Source organism: Pteropus medius, unplaced genomic scaffold, assembly GCF_902729225.1.
Source record: "Pteropus medius unplaced genomic scaffold, Ma_sr-lr_union100, whole genome shotgun sequence".
Taxonomy (NCBI): Eukaryota; Metazoa; Chordata; class Mammalia; order Chiroptera; family Pteropodidae; genus Pteropus; species Pteropus medius.
Genome location: NW_024348530.1, coordinates 460795 through 481301, shown reverse-complemented (window position 1 = coordinate 481301; position 20507 = coordinate 460795). Strand labels below are relative to the sequence as shown.

At 37.7% G+C, this 20507-nt stretch overlaps 1 protein-coding gene, 1 non-coding gene and 1 pseudogene across 2 annotated transcripts in view; 1 reads left to right on the top strand and 2 right to left on the bottom strand.

Annotated features, from left to right (window-relative positions):
- Positions 1–20507, top strand: part of IL1RAPL2 (interleukin 1 receptor accessory protein like 2) — a 615492-nt gene that overhangs the window by 214438 nt on the left and 380547 nt on the right. The gene's annotated exons all lie outside the window — the stretch shown is intronic.
- LOC120616436 (5S ribosomal RNA) lies at positions 431–549 on the bottom strand. The gene has a single exon (XR_005656602.1). It is a non-coding gene; the product is annotated as a 5S ribosomal RNA (ribosomal RNA).
- On the bottom strand, positions 8126–8244 carry LOC120616440 (uncharacterized; annotated as a pseudogene).

Here is a 20507-nt window from a genome sequence, read left to right as displayed (position 1 = left end):
TGTTCACAATAAATGTAAGCTATTATGTTTATTAATTTAAATTATACTATTAAAGCTACTACTATTTTTCTACCACCAGCCCTCTAAATATTCTACAGGTATTAAACCAATTCTTTAAAGTATCCTCTTCCCCATAACTGTCCTGTATTAAAGAGAAAAGATAAAGGCTCTTCTCTCATCTCACCTTTGCCTCAGTCTTATTTGCTTTTCATTGTCAAGAAACTGATAATTTTAAAGAAGCATATTTTTGGTTAATGTAATCCAAACCCCAAAAAGCAACATTAAAAACAATGCAGAATCTCAAAGCTGGTTCTTTATTTATTTATTTTTCTTTTTTGGCCGAGGCAACCCTTGGTTGACCTCACAGATTGCAAGGACCTTATCAGTTTACAATTGCTTATTTTTTTAATTTATTTTTTTTTATTTTTTATGCCTACAGCACCTGATCTTCCTAGGTGGTCTCCCATCCAAGTACTAACCAGGCCCAACCCTGCTTAGCTTCCGAGATCAGATGGGATCGGGCTTGTTCAGGGTAGCATGGTCATAGACTAAAGCTGGTTCTTTAGTATCTCTATTTCCCTCAGCTTCCTGAAACCTAGGCCATAATATTTCTTCATACTTTGCCTTGGTCCTCTATCCTATGTCTTGCCAACCTAGTTCTGTTTTGTAAGTTGCAGCACTTTCTCCTTTCTCCTGTAGTTAGTTTATTTCATTCAGGATCAACAAGTATTTACTGAACCCTTGGTCCTGTGTTAGGAAATCGAGATGGAGCAGGGGAGTTTATATGAAATACAAAATCTTGAGGTACGGCCTCATCTTTTACCAGACGAGAAGTTAAATTTGTATAAAAGCTATATAAAATCAGTAGAAAATCCTATAAGAAAGGATATTCATTTCATCACATATACTGCAACTATTTATTTTTACATTTTTCTCTATCACCATTGTATGAGTTCCTTCAGAGTAAGCTCAGTACCTCAGTAATACTGTCTATCTGCTGTAGTCTTTGTCTTCTAGGGGCTACTCAGATGCTTATTGAATGAGCAGATGGAAATATAAAAGGATGAGACCTGGATCTTAACTTCAAGATCTTAACAGTCTGGTAGAGAGGACCACCTGTGTGCATAAATAGCAATAATCCTCATCCCAGCCAACCTTTCTAGTCCCTTCTTTCTTCCATTCCCATGCATTCAGTCCATGGAAAATATGACCTGTACACTTATACTGCTTTTCCACAGTTTCTTCTGCCTGGAATGCCCTTCCCTCATTTTCTTCTCAGTGAACTGTTATTCATTTCACCATGTATAACTCTAATAGTATCTCTTCAGTGAAGTATTTTCTGAGTCTCCTCCTCAAGCAGAATAAAGACCTCAATCCTTTGCCCACCTGTAGCCCTGTTCATTTACCTCTCTTAGCACTTAGTACATTGAACTGTAATTACCCATTTACCATTTCTTCAGCTTTAATGTGAACTTCAAAATGATGGGGAGTTTAATTGATCTTCGTAATTCTAGGGCTGACGACAGTGTCTGGCATATAGTTACTGCTCAACACATAGATAAGTGAAAAAAATGAATGAACCAATGAATCAATGATTTAACAAATAATTAGTATAAAAGCTCTGAAAGAGGTAAAATAAAAATATAATAATTGATAAATTGCGTAGTATATTCCCAAGTGCCAAGTTCAAATTCCCCTTTTCATGATTTCATTTCTTCCCACCTCAATCCCGTTCCTTTTTTACTTTTGTCCGTTTCTGTATCTTCTGTCTGTCCTTGACTTTGCCATCAAAATTGCCCGTTATTACGGTAGATTCTATGAGCATCCAGCACAGGTATATGTCCGAAAATAAACAAAACAAAATTAACCATAGTTGGAATTACATCACCTGAAGCACAATATTAACATGCACAAATAATCCAGGGATATTCTGGTTAATTGCATATTTTGATTTATTCTTTTGCAGAGAATAATCATTGACTAATTTTCATGGAATTAGAATGCAGTAACCATTACAATTATACTAAACACAGTTAAATTTTGATGTGGTATTTTCTCAAGCATTCTGTGATCATTAGATAGTAGATATGGCAGATAGAGAAGATTGATTTGAATCTACACTAAATCTTAAAATGCACATGGAGATTTGTTTTTTTTTTTTTAAACTTCATGGTGACCTGCTTACTTGTCAATTTACCTCATTATTATAAAAACAAGAGCAGAAAATATCTATTTTTAGTTTTTTTCCCAGCTTTATTGAAATATAATAGACAATCAGTTGCCTGTATTTAAATTTGTGCTACCAATGAGGTTTTTTTTCAATCTACTTGGCATACAATAATATACCAGTTTCAGTTGTATAGCATAGTGATCAGAGATCCACATAACTCTCAAAGTGATCACCCCACTAAATCTAGTATCCTTCTTCGCACTTACATATTTATTACATCATTATTAACCGTCTTCCCCATGCTACACTCTACATTTCCATGTCTATTCTGCAACTATCCATTTGTGCCTCAATCCCTTTACCTTTTTTATTCTCCCCAACCCTCCTCCCATCTAGTATCCCTCAAAATATTCTCTGTATCTACGAGTTTATTTCCACTTTATTTGTTTTGTTTTATAGATTCCACATGTATGTGAAATCATGTGATATTTATCTTTCTCTATCTGATACAATTAATTCAACGCAATACCCTCTGGGTTCACCAAGGCAAGATCTTTTTCCATCCCCTTCCTTTTAGTCTATGTGTGTCTTTTAATCTGAAATGAGTCTCTTGTAGACAGCATAGGTAGGAGTCTTGTTTTCTTACGCATTCAGCCACCCTTATCTTTTGGTTGAAGCACTTAATTCTTTTCCATTTGAGGTACTTGTTGATAGGAAAGTAGTTATTACCATTTTTTATTCCTGTACCTGTTTTTCTTCTTAAAGAAGTCTTTCCAACATTTCCTATAATACTGCCTTGGTGATGATAAATTTTCTTAGTTTATTTTTTTCTGGGAAGCTTTTTATCTGTTCTTCAACTCTAAATGATAGCTTCGGTGGATAAAGTACTCTTGGTTGCAGATACTGGGTTTTCATGACGTCGGATATTTTCTGCCAAGCCATTGTGTCCTGCATGGTTTCTTTTGAGAAGTCAGCTGCCAGTCTTGTGGGTGCTCCCTAGTAGGTAACTAACTGCTTTTCTCTTGTTGCTTTTAAGATTCTCTCTTTGTATTTAACCTTTGCCATTTTAATTATGATGTGTCTTGGTGTGGGCCATTTGGGGATTGTGGCTTTGGGGACTCTCTGAGCTTCCTGGGGTTTTATGTCTATTTCATCACCAGGAGAGGGAAGTTTTCCATCATTATTTCTTCAAATAGCTCTTCAACTTCTTGTTTTCCTTCAGGTACACCTATGACATGGATATGTTTACATTTAATAATGTCCCATAGGCTCCTTAATTTATTATTATAGTCTTGGCTTCTTTATTCTTGTCTTTCTGATTGAGTGTCTTTGGCTTCCCCTTTCTCTATATCGGTGGTTCAATCTTCTTCTTTATCCACTCTGTTGATTTCCTCTAATATCCTCTTCATCTCAGATAATGTGTTCTTCATTTCTGACTGGTTCTCTTTTATAAGTTCCATTTCTATTTTTATGTTTTTTTTTATGTCTTTGTTAAAGTTCTCAATGTGTTCATCTACTCTTCCCCTAAGTTCATTGAGTGTCTTTATAACCAATGTTTTGAATTCTGCATCTGTTAGATTGTTTGACTCCACTGTTTCTGAATCTCTGTTCTGTTCTCTAATATGGTTTCTGCTTCTTTGTCTTCCCATTTTGACTGCCTTTCTGTGTCTGTTTCCATATAGAAAGCTCCTAAGTCTCTTGGTCTTAATGTGGTTTTGTGAAGTAGGTGTCCAGTGTCACAGTCCTGAGAGGCATTCAGCTGCTGGCCAAGTTTAGTCTCAGCCTGTGCCCTTCCAGGGCCACCTGTTAAGATTCAGCAAGCAATCCACAGATGCTGTGCTTATAATTGCCTCAAGAGGCTACACCAGAAACCGCGGTCAGCTGCCAGCAGTGTGAGCTAGGTGTTGCTCAGCAAGATGTACCTGACTCAGTGTAGATACAGTTGGATGTGGCATGAGTGGTGCCGCATGTTGGAGGAGTCAGAGTTTCAGGTAATACTTCGGGCGGAGCGACCTCTGTTATTCAGTTTGATGATGTTTCAGCTATGTCAGCGCCAAGTTTCCACACTTGGAGTGGGGGGACTCAACAGAGGACCAATGGATACTGCCCATTTCTGTAAAGAGTGAGTCTCACCTCAGCCCTCACTCATTCAACTCAGTGTCCTCCTGTGAGTCCGTGGTTCCCCCCGTGCAGCTAAACCTGCGCTGATGTTCAGAGCTAGCAGGTCTGTCACCGAGGATGTCCACTCACAGACACAACCCCTTTAAGAGGCTTCTGCAGCTATTGCTGCCACAGCCTCTGTCTCACTCAGCCTAGCGTCCTGGCCCCGTTCTACTTCCTCTCATTGCAGGGTGATTTCTTAATTCTTTCCTTGATTGTAGGGCTTGTTCATATAGATACCAGGCAATTTTCCTTGCTGTTTGTTCCTTCTTTCTGTTACAACTTTGATTTGGTCACAAGAGGGATAAATGGAGCCTCTATCATCTACGCCATTGTTTTTTCTCCATCTACGCCATTGTTTCTGATCATTGAGAGCAGGAAATATCTTAATTACTTTTGCTTTCCAGTTTTTGGAGATATGACAAAATGAGCCATTTTGCAAGTGGCTGAACAATAACTGAGAAAAGCCCATAACAACTCATATGCCTCATCATCCTCATTAGCATCACTGGTTTATTTTCATGACATTAGCAGATTCCTTAATCTATATAGTCATTAGTCTGGGAGTGAAAATATAGAATCTTCAGATGTATAACACTTAGTTATCACCACAAAAATAGGTTACTTCTATATCTGAGTGCTTTCGAAATTCAGAATAACACATGACAAATTCCATTATAACAATTGGCAAGTGGACATCTACAATGTGTGATTGCTCAGGGATATGTTTTGTTAAAATTCATCATGAAAAATGTGGGTCAGCAGCCACATCTTTAAAATTTATTTGTTATAAAGGAAAATTCCACTGTTCTAATACTTTTTCTCATGGAGTTTGGCCTATATTATCAATCCACTACTACTTGAGAAATATGACAATAACAACCTTTTGCTATTTTTTTTTAGCTGTTCTCTATTTTCTAAGAACTGGCTGATCTTGTGATAGAAATACAGCATAATAAGCATTATACAGTTATCACATACAATTACTTTGAGTATTTTCTTTCATTCTATGTGTACCAAGAATTCCACGTCTGACTATTGCTATAAGCCTTCTTCAAAGCAAAAATTCTACTGAATTGAGAGTAGGGATATTGTTTGTTGTTTTCCAGAATTAGGCTTACATGCTACTATATTTTGGGCCAATGACCAAAAACACCCATAGAAGAAGGCAACAGATGCAAGAAAAGTGCTATATTTATTTCGAACCCAGGGACAATGCAAGTATCACAGAAAATTTTTGCCAATGATTGTATATATTCATCTGCTGACAGCCTGTTGTATAAAGCTGCTGAAGTAAAGCAATAGCAAGTCTAACCCAAAGTCAACTCAAAACTGATGGATAATATTTGATTCAGGAAATGAAATCAAGTAGTAGTTTTAAAACAAGTTACATCTCAGTGGATGTGAGACCTGCAGATGCAAAGCAGCTGATAGGAAGAGGAAACTTTACTTACTGGAAAAAAAATCCTCCTAGATGTGGACTTGTGCAGTTCAAATACATGTTGTTCAAAGATCAACTGTATCTTGTCCAAGAACACACAGGAAACTGGGGTGAAGATTTGGGCTGGTGATTCTTCCCAGTCCTATTGGAGGAGCTTGGATGGTGAGAGCTGTTCAAATGTGGAGTGAGCTCTTGGGGATTCGTCTTGGTCACTAGTGAGACCTCTGTCACCAGCACTGTGGGACAGATGTTGCATAACCTCTTGACCTATTGGAAGGGGATTTGAAATTCTGTGGAGCAATGCTGTCACTCCCTAAGTCAACCATACTGTTCCGCTGATGTTCAAAATCTCCAGATTGGATCACTTCTATTACTATACCTTGAAGTTCACTATATTTACTCTGTTATCTCCAATCTGCACTTGAGTCCAACTGAAAATCACAAGATTTTTGAGATTTGATTCAACATCATTAACATGGTACAGTGAGAGATGTTTCCATATCTCTCCCCTTGAAACAACAATAAGCTGAACATCTAAAACTCAACAAAAAAACACCCAAACTGCACACCAACACATCTGAGCATGGGATCTGCACATAAGAGCTACCACATGTCAGAACCCCGGGTATTGGCGGTGGACTGGGAGAAATAAAGAAGCTGCCTCTCGCAACCAGTTCCTTGTAGGAGGAGGGAGGAGATAAGGTGCAGCAAATTCTCTGAACAGCCCCGCCTGTGAAAGCTGTGAGCTTCATGAGGATGGCGGCAGTGCCCAGACATCAGGGCAGAAAACAGAGACATGGGGACGGCAGAGAAACAACAGATGACTTTTACCAGCTGCAGTGGCAAAACCAAGGCTGAGCTGCAGGTCCCATTCCCCAACCTAGAGGGCCCCTTCTCCCATATCCTCCTAGACCAAACACGTTGGAATCCCAGGGGAATCTGAGCAAAAGCTACCGAAACTGTTGCTGACATTGACAAGGACTGAGACTGAGGGTAGCGAGATTGATTAAACATCTATAAGAAAATAAGGCATTATTAAGACTTTATATAAAGCAGGGATCCAAGAGGATTAGACGCCATCTACTGGAAACCAAAAGAAAAATGCCTTCTTTGCAAGAGGCTAAAGAGAGATCTTTATATAATAAATCTTTCTGGAAAAAAGCAGAATAAACTTCTTTAATGCCCAGGTGGAGAAATAGTTCATTAAACACCATCAACAAACAAGGTGACAAAGCACCTCAGAAAGAAAGAAAAATCTCCAGAAAATAAGCTTACAGACATAGAGATATGTGACTTAAATGACAGAGAATTTAGGATGGTACTTCTGAAAAATACTCGATGAGATTGAAATGATTCATACTAACAATTTCAGGAATTGAAAAAACAACTAGATGAGCAGAATGAGTTCTTTAGCAAGAATCAACACCCTCAAAAAAAATTAAATAGAACTTCTGGAGATTAAAAACAAACTGCAAGACTTGAAAAATAAAATAGCAAGCTTGGGAAGTTGAGCCAACCAAATGGAGAAAAGGATCAGCAATATCGAAGACAGCAATCTAGAAATAATTCGGAAGAAGAGAGAAACTGAAGAATGAAAAATAATGAAAGAGAAATACAGAAAGTAGCTAATAGCATCAGGAGAGGAAACATAAGAATAATGGGCATTATCAAAGGGGAGGAAAAGGAGCAGGGGTTAGAAAGCATTTTCAGACAAATAATTCATGAGAATTTCCCAAATCTAAGGAATGAGCTGGAGCTTGGAATTCAAGAAGTTAACAGAACACCTAATTATCTCAACCCAAAAAAGCCCACCAAGACACATTGTATTAAAATTATCAAAAATGAATTTCTCAGGGTGGCCAAGGAAAAGAAGAAGGTAACCTATAAAGGACAACCCATTAGATTATCATCAGATTTCTTGGTGCAAATCTTACAAGCCAGAAAGGAGTGGAATCAAATGTTCAAACTATTAAGTGAAAGGAAATACCAGCCAAGAATGAATGGTGACAGAAAGAAATCTAACTGTGGGAGGTGAACACACATTGTAAATATATATATGCCTTACTGTTAAAGTGTATAGTGGAAGCATGGGATTTTGTTAACCAATGTCACCATAAAAAAAAAAAAAAGTTACATCTCCTTTTATAAGACATTTCTTCATCTTGTCACTTTTTAATGAACTATACATTGGAATTAATATGAAATGTTATCTGCAGTGATTTTTTCCCTCTTTGTAAAGCAAGTCTTTTTTTTTCTTTTCTTTTCTTTTTTTTAAGGCGAGGCAACTCTTGTTTGACCTCACAGATTGCAAGGAACTTGTCAGCTTACAATCCCTTATTTTTTATATTTTTTTACTCCTACAGGACCTGACCTTCCTAGGTGGTCTCCCATCTAAGTACTAACCAAACCCAACCCTGCTTAGCTTCCGAGATCAGACAGGATTGGGCTTGTTCAGGGCAGCATAGCCGTAGACAAGCAAGGTCTTTGTGAAAGGAGAGAATCATTCCATATGCATGCTTGTTACTGAAAAATGATAGTACGTACAGTACATCAGAGACCCTCTTTCACATTTAAAAATAGATTTGAGATGAGAAAATTAAACTCAGATGTTTTGTTTTGCTTCGTTTTAAGTGCAACCAATAAAGAGAAATTTGTATCTGGAAGGGATTTTTGAAGTCATTTGGTTCACTGATTCCCAAACCTATCTTAACATTATAAACCACCTACAAGAACTTTTTGAAAATAAGCCTTGGGTTCCACTCTGAAATTTTAATTCATGGGATCTGAAACATGGCCTGAGAACCTGCATTATAAGCAAGACTACTGGATACTGTCAATATAACAGGTCCATGTACTATTTTGGAACTACTTATCTAGTCCAACTCTTTATCCAATATGGAATCCTCTTTATAAACTCCTTAACAAGCCCATTCCATTTTGGATTATTATAATTGAGAGAGAGAAAGTTCTTGCATGTTAAACCAATGTCCTAGGAACTTTTAACCAATACCGTGTTTCTAGCAACCTCACAATGAACCCTCCACAGTCAGACATGTAGTTGGCCCACCGGGGACTCCTTGTTTTACTTAGATAATTCTGTCTCAGGTACTAAGGAGTGTGTTTATCAAGAAACCAATTTGTAAAGAAAGGTACATTCATATCGATAGAGCAAAAGGTATACATTTATGCCCCTTAGTTAAAAGCTAAGATTTATTTGAATGTTCTCTCAGCAATAACAACTTAAATCTTGGCCGAGTATTTAAGATTAATATCTGTCACTTTAATGACAACACCAACTCAATCAGTTTTGTGAACTTTGTGAAGACTGACTGAGGAAGCCCAACTAGCATACTCAGAGGTATCAAGATTACAGTTGACTTTAACTCTAGCTTCAAGCTGTTCCTGGACAGAAATAAATCCATCTGCTTCTTCTGGACTTCCTCAAGGAAGAAAGACAAACCTGGGAAACCTGTGCCAAGATAATCATACCACTGAGGATATGAATAGTACATAGTCAATGCAGGACTTAAAATGATAAAGAGGATTTTTACATTGAAACTGAGGGAAAGGAGGCTGTGGGGAAGCTAAATGGTGAACAAAGGGACTAAGTGTATAATTGGAAAGCCTTTTCTTTCCACCAGTTCTTTTTTCCAGTAAGCTTGTTTCTTGCTTAGCTCAGGTCACATCTCTGTTATGCCTCATGGTCCTAGAGACACCACCGAGGGATGTTCAGGGTGTGAGTGTCCTATTCAGGTAGCCAGCTGGGGTTGGAGGGACAGATTTTTTACTCTGGGTCTCCATCCAACTGAGTAATCAGGGCAGGATAAGACTTACAAGAAATCTAGGAGAGCTGTAAGTCTGTCTCCAACAGATGCACCAGTATCTGCAGTTCCAGAGTGCAGCCAAACTGGATGAAGGAAATTTAAATATCACCTTGGAGATAAGAGAATGTCACAACCCAAACTCTTAACTGAGAAGTAACAAAACCATGGAGCGATATGCACAGAATAAAGGAGATTATCTAGGTTAGAGCTCAACACCGCTTTTTGCACTGAATACAACAGGGAGATAGATGTCACCTTTTACCCTAGCTGACTTAAGGGAGAGATTGTCAGGGAAAGAGAAAGGAAAGGAAAGGGAGGGTGGTACAGAAGATAAGAGTAGGGAAGAGTTGGGAAAAAGGAAAATCAAGACATAGGAAAAGAAAAGCGATATAATTAAGAGTGGTTGGAGCATTCCTCCTAAGGAATTATGTGAAATACAACCAATCCTTTAACTTTTTTTTTCCTGGAGCCAATTTCTAAAGATAGAAGTTAGCAAGTTTGAAATATAATGACAATAACCAGATTTTTTTCTCTTTTTTAACTTAGTGTAATTGTTGACCACTGCTACCACTGCCTTTTCTTAACGGGATTGTGGGTGCAGGCCTGTAATTGGGGGAAGGAGAGCTAAGAGAGTGTGCTGACCTTGCCTCCAATGCCTAATTATTCTTATGTCTTTGGAGGATTAAAATAAAATTTTTTGTTGTTGTTGTTTTATTTTATTTTACTTAAATATATATTTTTATTTTTCAATTATGGTTTACATATAATATTATATCACATTCAGGTATACATCATAGCAATTAGACATTTATATAATTTACAAAGTGATCACCCCAATATACCTACTATTCATCCAACACCATGTATAGTTATTGCAATATTATTGGCTATATTCCTTATTCTGTACTTTATAGTCCCATGACTATTTTGTAACAAACAATTTGCACTCCTTAATCCTTGCCCCTATTTCTCCCACCTACTACAACCCACCTCCAATTTGGCAACCATCAAAATGTTCTCTGTATCTATAAGTTTGTTTTGTTTTTTCATTTATTTTGTTCTTTGGACTCCACATATAAGTAAAATCATATAGCATTTGTATTTCTCTATCTGACTTCCTTCATACAGCACAATATCCTCTAAGTCCATCACAAAATCTTTTACATCCCTTTACTTTGAGGCTGTGTGTGTCTTTTTATCTGAAGTGAGTCTCTTGTAGGCACCCTATGTAAGGATCTTGTTTTCTTATGCATTCAGCTACCTTATCTTTTGATTGAAGCATTTAATACTTTTCCATTTGAAGTGCTTATTGATAGATATGTAGTTATTACCTTTATTTATATTTTTGATACATATTTTTTCTTCTTAAATAAGTTCCTCCTCCAACATTTCCTGTAATACTGGTTGGTGGTGATGAACTGCTTTAGCTTTTTCTTGTCTGGGAAGCTCTTTATCTGTCTTTCAGTTCTAAATGATAGCTTTTCTGGGTAGAGTAATCTTGGTTGTAGGTCCTTGCTTTTCACCACTTTGAATATTTTCTGCCAATCCCTTCCATTCTGAAAAGTTTCTGTGAGAATCAGCTGACAGTCTTATGGGAACTCCATTGTAGGTAACTAACTGCTTTTCTCTTGTTGCTTGTTAAGATTCTCTCTTTGTCTGTAAACTTTGGCATTTTAACGATCATATGTCTTGGTGTAGGCCTCTTTGCGTTCATCTCATTTGGGAATCTGTGCTTCTGGGGCTTGTATGTCTATTTCTTTTACCAGGTGATGGAAGTTTTCAGTTATTATTTCTTGGAATAGGTTTTCAATTCCTTGAGCTCTCTCTTCTCATTCTGGTACCCCTAGGATGTGAATGCTGATACACTTGATGTTGTCCCAGAGGCCCTTTATACTATCCTCATGTTTTGGATTCTTTTTGTTGTTGTTGTTGCTGTTCTGATTGGGTGTTTTCTGCTACCTTATCCTGATTTGATCTTCTGCTTCCTCTAATGTACTGTTGATTCTCTCTAATGTATTCTTTATTTTAGTTATCGTAGTCTTCATTTCTGACTGGTTCTTTTTGAAATTTTCTATCTCTATTTTTATGTTCTTTATGTCTTTGTTGAAGTTTCCACTGATATCATTGAGCATCCTTATAACCAGTGTTTTGAACTCTGTATCTGGTAAATTGTTTATCTCCATTTCGTTTAGTTCTTTTTCTGGAGCTGTGCTCTCTTCCTTCATTTGCATCAAATTTGTCTATCCATGTTGGTTGCTTCCTTCTTTTGTTTCTCTGTATTTGGTAGAGCTGCTATGTCTCCCAGTCTTAGCAGAGTAGCCTTATGTAGTAGGTGTGCCGTGGGTCCCAGTGGCTCAATCTTCCCTGGTCACCTAAGCTGGGTGCTGAAGGTGTGTCCTTTCTGTGGATGATGTGTGCCCTTCTGTTGTAGTTGAGCCTTTGTTGTTGTTTGCACATCAGTGGCAGGGATTGACTCTCAGGCTGATTGTTTGTGAGGACTGGTCACAACTACAGTGGAGCTGATGTTGCTCAGGGGCTGATCCTTTGTCACAGAATTTGTTTTTTGCAGGGTTTTGATGCCTGTGCAGTCTGCCCTTTGTATGTGTCATCCTGGTTTCTGTCCCTGATGGGCCCACCATAGGCCAAGTTCTGCCACAGCCTGTTTCATGCCCAGGGCCTTCTAACAAGAGTCACCAACAATATGCAGATGGCCGCCACCTGCACTGGGCTTGGAAGTTCTTTGAGAGGCCAAGCTGTGAACCAAGGCCGTCTGCCACTAGAGATATGGGGGCTGCTCAGCAAGAGATATCTGGTACACTGAGACCAGATGCTGCTCGTTTGGGTTTTATGAACCTTTGAAATATTTTAGAAAAGGCTGCAGCAGAGCCAAGACAGGCTGTTTGTATGAAAAAGCCACTGGAGGAAATTGCTTGGGTGGGCCCACAATTTGAGTGGAGTGTGGTCTCAGGAAATCACCAGACCGGGGTGACTGGTGTTGGCCAGGTTGATAGAGAATCAGATATAATGCCTGCTTATGTCTCAATGATGAGTGCAAGGGAGATCTCAACAAAGAAACAGTGTATTCTGCCAACATTCTGTGGGAGAAAGCTGTCCCTCCAGCCCTCGCTCTCAAGCCAGACAATTCAGTTTTCCCTTGTATGTCTGTGGAGCCTTTCCAGATGCTGCTGCAGTGATGGAATTCAGACTGAGTGAGTCTGTCAGTGAGTCAGTGTGTACATGGGCCCTTTAAAAGGAGCATCTGGTACTCAAGCCACCCTTCATTTCACTCGGCCACAATTTCTGCTGGTTTTCATAGCCAGAAGTTATGAGGACTTCTTTCTCAACACTGGAACCCTTGGCCGGAGAGCCTGGCATAGGGCTGGACTCCTTACTCTTTTGGAGGGAACATAGCAGCTGAGATATTGCTCTCAATTTTTAACTGCCACACATGGGTGTAGGACCAGCCTGTTTCATGTATTCATTTATCCTACCAGTCTCCAGGTGGCTTCTTCTGTATGTCCTTAGTTGTAGGACTTCTGATCAGCTAGAATTCAGGTGATTCTCAATGATCGTTGTTCTGTAGTTAAGTTGTGATTTTGATGTGGTCATGAGAGAAGGCAAGTACTGTGTTTTCCTACTCTACCATCTTGACAGGGAATCCTAATTTTTTTTTTTAATAATATATTTTTATTTTTCAGTTATAGTTGGCATACAACATTATATTAGTTTCAAGTGTACAACATGGTGATTGTACATCTATACAACTCACAAAGTGATCACCCTAGTAAATCTAGTGACCCCTGACACCGTACATAGTTATTATAATATTATTGGCTATATTCCTTATGCTATACTTTGTATCTCCATGGCTATTGTGTAATTACCAATTTATATTTCTTAATCCCTTTCCCATTTTCACTGTCTCCACAATTCCCTTCCTAGCCGGTTACTCTCAAAATGTTTCCTCTATCTATGAGTTTGTTTATGTTTTTTTCTGTTTGTTTATTTTATTCTTTAGATTTCACATATATGTGAAATCATATGGCATTTGTCTTTGTCTGTCTGACTTACTTCACACAGCACAATACACTCTAGGTCCATCATGAAATATCTTTTCTATCCCTTTACTTTTAGGCTGTGTGTGTCTTTTTATCTGAAGTGAGTCTCTTGTAGGCATCCTACGTAAAGGTCTTGTTTTATTGTCTACTCAGCCACCCTATCTTATGATTGGAATAGTTAATACTTTTTCATTTGAAGTACTTGTTGATAGTAGTTATTGCTATTCTTTATTTATATTTTTGATTCATGTTTTTTTTTTTTTCCTTAAATAAATCCATCCAACGTTTCCTGTAACACTGGCTTGGTGATGATGAACTCCTTTAGCTTTTTCTTGTCTGGGAAACTATTTGTCCTTTGATTCTAAATGATAGCTTTGCTGGATAAAGTAATCTTGGTAGTAGGTCTTAGGTTTTCATCACTTTGAATATTTCCTGCCAAGCCCTTCTGGCTTGCAAAATTAGTTGAGAAATGGACTGACAGTCTTATGAGAGCTTCCTTATAAATAACTGCTTTTTTTTTCTTTTAAGATTCTCTTTTTGTCTGTAAACGTTGGCATTTTAATGATGATGTGTCTTGGCGTGGACCTCTTTGAGTTCATCTTGTTTGAGACTCTCTGTGCTTCCTGAACTTGTATGTCTATTTCCTTCATCAGGTTAAAGAAGTTTTCCGTCATTATTTCTTGGAATAAGTTTTCAATTTTTGCTCTCTCTCTTCTCCTTCTGGTACCCTTATGCCAATGTTATTATACTTGATGTTGTCCCAGAGGCCTCTTATACTATTTTCATTTTTATGGATTTTCTTTCATGTTGTGGTTCTGATTTGATGTCCCCTGCTACTCCATCCTCTATGCTGCTGACTCAAACCTACACTTCATCTACTCTGTTGATTCTCTCTAATGTACTCTTCATCTCAGATATTGTATTCTTCATTTCTGTCTGGTTCCCTATTATGTTTTCCATCTCCATTTTTATGTTTTCTATCTCTTTACTAAAGTTCTCACTGAGTTCATCTACTTTTCTAAGTTCCTTGAGCATCCTTATAACCAGTGTTTTGAACTCTGCATCTGATATATTGCTTGTCTCCATTTTGGTGAATTCTTTTTCTTGAGCTTTCTTCTGTTCATTTATGTGGGACATGCTTTTCTGTCTCCTTGTTTTGGTTGCCTCACTGTGTCTGTTATTATGTATTAGATAGGACTGCTAAGTCTCCTAGTCTTAGTAGAGTGACTTTATGTATCAGGTGTGCTGTGTGGCCCAGTGGTGCAGTCCCGGAATGGGTCTAGCTGTAGGCCTTGTTCAACCACAGCCTGTGCACATCTGTAGCCACCTGGTGAGAATCACCAAGCAGTCCACAGATGGCTGCTACCTGTGCTGGGCTTATAGGTGCCTCGAGGTGCCAAGTCTTTGGATTTTGTGAGCCTTTGAGAGATTTTAGGAAAGCCTGCAGCAGGATCCAAGACATCCCGTTTGTATGAAATAAACCACTGGAAGCAACATGGGTGGGCCCACAAGTTGAGACAGGCGGAATCTCAGGGAATGCGCTGGGTGGAGTGACCTGTGTTATTCAGGTTGATGGTAACTCAGATATGGCAGAACCTTCATCTGCAGGCTGTGAGTGGGAAGGGCTAACAAGGAGCAATGGATACTTTCAGCACTTCTCTCGAAGAGAAAGCTGCCCCTCCAGCCCTTGCCCTGAAGCCAGACAACTCATTGCCTTCCCATATGCCCCTTGAACAACTACCCCAGCATTGGAGCTTAGAGCGAGTGAGTCCATCAGCAAGTAAGGCTGGGCGTAGACCCTTTAAGAGAATGTCTGCAACTTCCACAGCCTTCCTTCTCACTCAGCTGCAAACTCCGCTGCTTTTCACAGCCAGTAGTTGTGGGGACTTCTCTCCCCAATGCTGGAACTCTGGGCTGGGGAGCCCAGTGTCGGGCTGGGACTTCTCACTCAGGTGGGGGAGGGGGCTCTGCAGCCAAGATAGCTCTCCCGATTCTTGATTGCCACACACGATTGTGGGCCTGGGTCATTTTGTGTCTCTGTTCCTCCTACCGATTTGAGGTGACCTGTTATTTTTGTCCCTAGTAGTAGGGTTTCTGTTCAGCCAGACCTCAGGTGACTCCATGTGCTGGTTGCTCTGTAGTTTGGTTATAATTTTGGTGTAGTTGCAAGAGGAGGCATGCACAGCCTCTACTTTCTACACCATCTTGACCTGTCCTGGAAATCCTAAAGTTTTGAATTTATTTTTTAATTTACTCTCACTTTATGGAAATATGATTGAGAAAATTGTATATATTTAGGATATACAACATAATTTTTAAGGTATATTTTTTAAGTTGGAGAACTAGAATGGAAAGTAGTGAATTTCTCCTTTCTTTGATGATACCGTTAATTTTCCAGATTTAATTTAGTTTATTTCAATAAAATACTGAAAACTCCAACAGCAATAACATAATCCTAGTTAAGTGCCAAAGCCCTATGCCAGGAGATCAAATTGATTAAAGGGATCTTCTCTCCTTGTTATTCTCTGCACATAACAAAATCTGTAATTATCTTATTTATTTTTCCTGTGTTCATATTACTGCCTCTCTCCCATCCAGTAGAATGTAAGATCCATGAGAGCAGAGATTATTGATTGTTTCATTCCCTCTTATATATATTTCCAGGACCTAGAAGAGTACCTGGGCATAGCCAGCACTTAATAAACATTGAATGAATGAATGAATGAATGAATGACTGGTGAGGCTTATTGAACAGACAGAAGAAACCCTTAGGATACAATCAAAGTACTAGCATATAAAATCTTGTGTCTTCTAACCCCTGCCCACTTCCCAAACCTTATAATCTACTTTTCCCCTGGCATTTCAACTTCTCTCACAAATTATGCTCTTCCTGCCTCAGGGTGTCACATGTTCCATTTCATTTACTTAGGATGCTCTTCCCTGGCTTGGCAGCCTATTATTCTTCAATTCTCTTTTAAAAAGTCATCTAAGTGATATCTTCTTGGTCATCCCATCTAAGTAGTCTCTCAACCCCTCATCTTATTATTCTCTCTCACTTTACCCTGTTTATTTTCTCCAAAGTACTTTTTTTCATAATTTTTTATTTATATATCTAACTGCTCCTTTATTGTCTTCCCCCACTCTTTGAGAGCTCTGTAAGGACTGGGACTCTGTCTCATTTTGCTCAACTCTGTATTCCCAGCACCTAGTACAATCTTTGGTAAGAGTTGGCAATTAAATGTTTGCTGATTTAATAAGTAACTGAGTAAGAAAATGGTTACATGTATTACTAGTATTCCTTACCCCATCCCTCAGTGTGCAGACATGCCATCCTGAGACCTGGTGTTCTTATTATATCCTAGGCATAGCCAGCCATATGATCTAGCCCACACTACAAGAAACCTCGAGTTAAGTCTAATTATACTTCAATGATTGAAATGAAGATTACAAAAATAATTTATTTAGAAAGAAGGCAACTATAAGTATGGGATATATTTTTGTTTCCATTTCTCATGTGCAAAGTAGTTTAGGTCCAAAGCTGGATTTTCTTTAGAAATATACCACGATTGCAACAACATAATATACAATACTATTATTGTCACGGTCAGCAAATTCCCAATTGGGTGCCACAGAATTTTGGGGAGTTTAGCTATCTGGGTCTCATAAGGTATTTTAATCAGGTCACCTTGGATTAGTTGGTATCCCAAGCTGGGCTCTATTCTTTCTCTTGCTGGGTTGGGGGTAGGGGTTGTACAAGTTCCTGCTCAGGCATCCTGCTGCTAGCACTAGCTGTCTCCTTCTCTATCCTGATTCTTCATCCACCTATTCTGGAACTTTCTAACACTCCATGACTTTGAGCAGCTATTGTCTCTGCTTCTGAGTCTGGTATATGTCCAACACAGGGGTTTATATAATTAGGTCCTGGGAAAAAATTTTTCCCAAGTGGAACCACTTCAAATATTTTATTTACTTTAGGATATATCACTTCTGCCTTCTTATCCTTCCCAGTAAGTGTCATGTCTCTAAACTTTCTGGAGTCATGTTTATAAATGCAGCAGATGTATATAACACATATAGACTTTGTTGATTTGCAGCATCTGACACCAATCATTGTCTTTACCAGACATTCAGTAAGTATTGTTTAATCAAATTGTATCAAATCTGAAAGATTATTGGTGTCATTAGAGAATATATAATCCAAAATGTCTGTCTTCCTAGGAGGGAAACATCACCCCTTTGACATTTTAGAACTACATTTGTGTAGACAACATGTGTAGGTGAGATTTACATTATGGTTTAAACGACTAATTACTAACTTCTGGCCATTGTCAGTAACAGGAAGGGTATTTAGCAAATCAGTGATTGAGCTTCTGATTTAGTCACTATTGAAATTATCTAAAATTATATCTATACGCACACGAAGTTATTATAAATAGATGTTGGAGGTTTGTAATATTCCAACAAGAAGTTCTGGTTTAAAATATTGAAAAATATACCTTTGATGTATACAAATTCAAAAAGTATATGAGAAATTGAAAAGAAAATAAGAATCATAAAATATGTTTTTGTTAATGTTACAACAGAAAGTAAAATTGAATCTAATTTTCTCTATTTTCAAAAAGAAGTATCAAAAGGAAGGAAGCAATAATATCTAAAAGAAAAAATAACTATGAAATATTTGATGCACTAAATAAATTAAACTATCAAGGATTTTCAAAGACCTAAAATTTCTTATATATAGGCACTAGTGGTCTAAACTTTGTATGAGTTGTAAAAGCTCCCCAGTTCCATACTCCAAGTATACAAGTAATAATGGTAGCTTTCCCTTTCTCTGTTGAGACTGAATTTCACTCTCAGCTTTGTTTTTTATTCTTGGGTCATAATATTGGTAACTCAGATATACTTTTTCTAAATGTCATTTGCTTTGATAATCTCAGAAGCCCTTTCCTTTGGGGTTCCTAACAATAGTAGCCAGCTCTGTCTGAGATTCCTCATAAATTTTGGGGGGTCATTTGACTGTACACCCACTCTGCATCTCCTGCTCCCTTCATTCACCCCTGCAATAACAAAAACACAGGTTTACTCATCTTAGTTTCGCACTTAGCAAATTATACCAACCAATAGTATTTACAATTTTTAACATACATAATTGAGAAATAACCAAAGCAGGAATAATTTAAAACATGCTTCCAAGATTTAGTCTTTACTAAATCTGTGGTGAATTTGGATAGTCTCATCATCTGAGCAGTCTGTAGATGTAATATTCCTTGTATAGAGCTAGCCATTCGTGCTTAGCCATCATTTATTTTCTTACTCCCAAGATTACCATGATTTATGTAAAATGAGTACAAACAGATCAATTGTCTTGAGAATTCAGATCTGGTTGAAAAATTTAGAAATTCAGTGGACTGAGCTTGTTTTTAGCACTAAACCTAAAAAAAAAACAAAAACAAAAACAAAAACAAAAAACCTATGTTTATCCTTTCTCTGAAGTCAGTCTACTGGATTAGAGGAAGACGAGTTCTACCTCAAAGACAGAAACTCAAGAATACCCAGAAATATTTTGGTCTAAAAAAAAAAAATTCATGCAAGTCTTCTCTGAAGAAAGCTTTGGAATATGAAAATAAGATTAGAATAAGAATCCCAGAGTCTTACCCTAATTCTTACTTTTTAATCACAGAAATAATTCACCATTTAGCACTTGGTCTAATGCAATACTAAATAAAATGAGATTACATAAATTAGTATAATGATCAAAAATTGTGAAAATAAGCTTCAAGTTAAAAATGAGTTGTAGGTAAAACTCAACATGCGTGAAATGCTGAATATTCAGAAGCAAAACAAGTGAATTTTCTGTTATGTAGCTCTAGGAGCACCATGAAAGTATTTAATCAATCTAGCAGATTAAAGATATTACAAGCATCCCTTATTATCAAGAGATTTGATTCAGACTATACTTATAAAATTTAGTGTCACAAATCAATGGTTTATTAAATTTAATATGCTTTAAAATAAGCTGTCATTCTTGGTAAAATGCTGATTTTTGGCCCCTTACCAAAGAGAGTGTCATTCAATGGATTTAGTGTTGGCCCATAAATCTGCATTTTAACAAAGTAAGGTTACCATACTACCCTTGGCAACTACTCAACTCTGCTGTTGAAGCATAAAAGCAGCCAAAGACGGCATATAACAAATGGGAGTGACCGTGTTCCAATAAAACTTTATTTACAAAAACGGGCCCACAGTTGAATTTGACCCATAGGCCATTCATAGTAAGCATAGTTTTCTGACTCTGACCACTGGCCTAAGGAATTAGCTCTCCTTAGAAATCTAAAACTTCTAGTCTCAGGATTTTTTTAATAGCCAGTGTACAGTTTATGTGAGAGAAGCTTCTATTGATTAACTGTGGTATTGAAGCCCAGTTTCATTTACTATCATAAATACAAAATAAGACAGAACGAATTTCCTAGAGTTGTGTACACAGAATAAAGAAGAATTTTCATGACCCATTTTCTCCAGAAAATCTTTCTAGATAAACCAAGCCCTATCTCCAGTTAGCCAACATACTCTCTCCCTTATATTTTCTCCACAATTCATAACGACAATTCTTAACCCCTCTATGTTAATAATATGGGACAACAGGATTGAACAAAGACCATTTTGATAGCCCAAGAATGGAATACAACTGGCATTTGTGCCGCCTTTTTAATTTGTTATACATGGCAGACATTGCCACCCACATATAGTACTCTTTCTTTCTGAGTACATACATGGCCACTGAATCTTTTTTAAGAATTCCAATTATTCACTACCAACTGGCCAGAGTTGGTATGTGAGATGAAGCTTAAATGTTA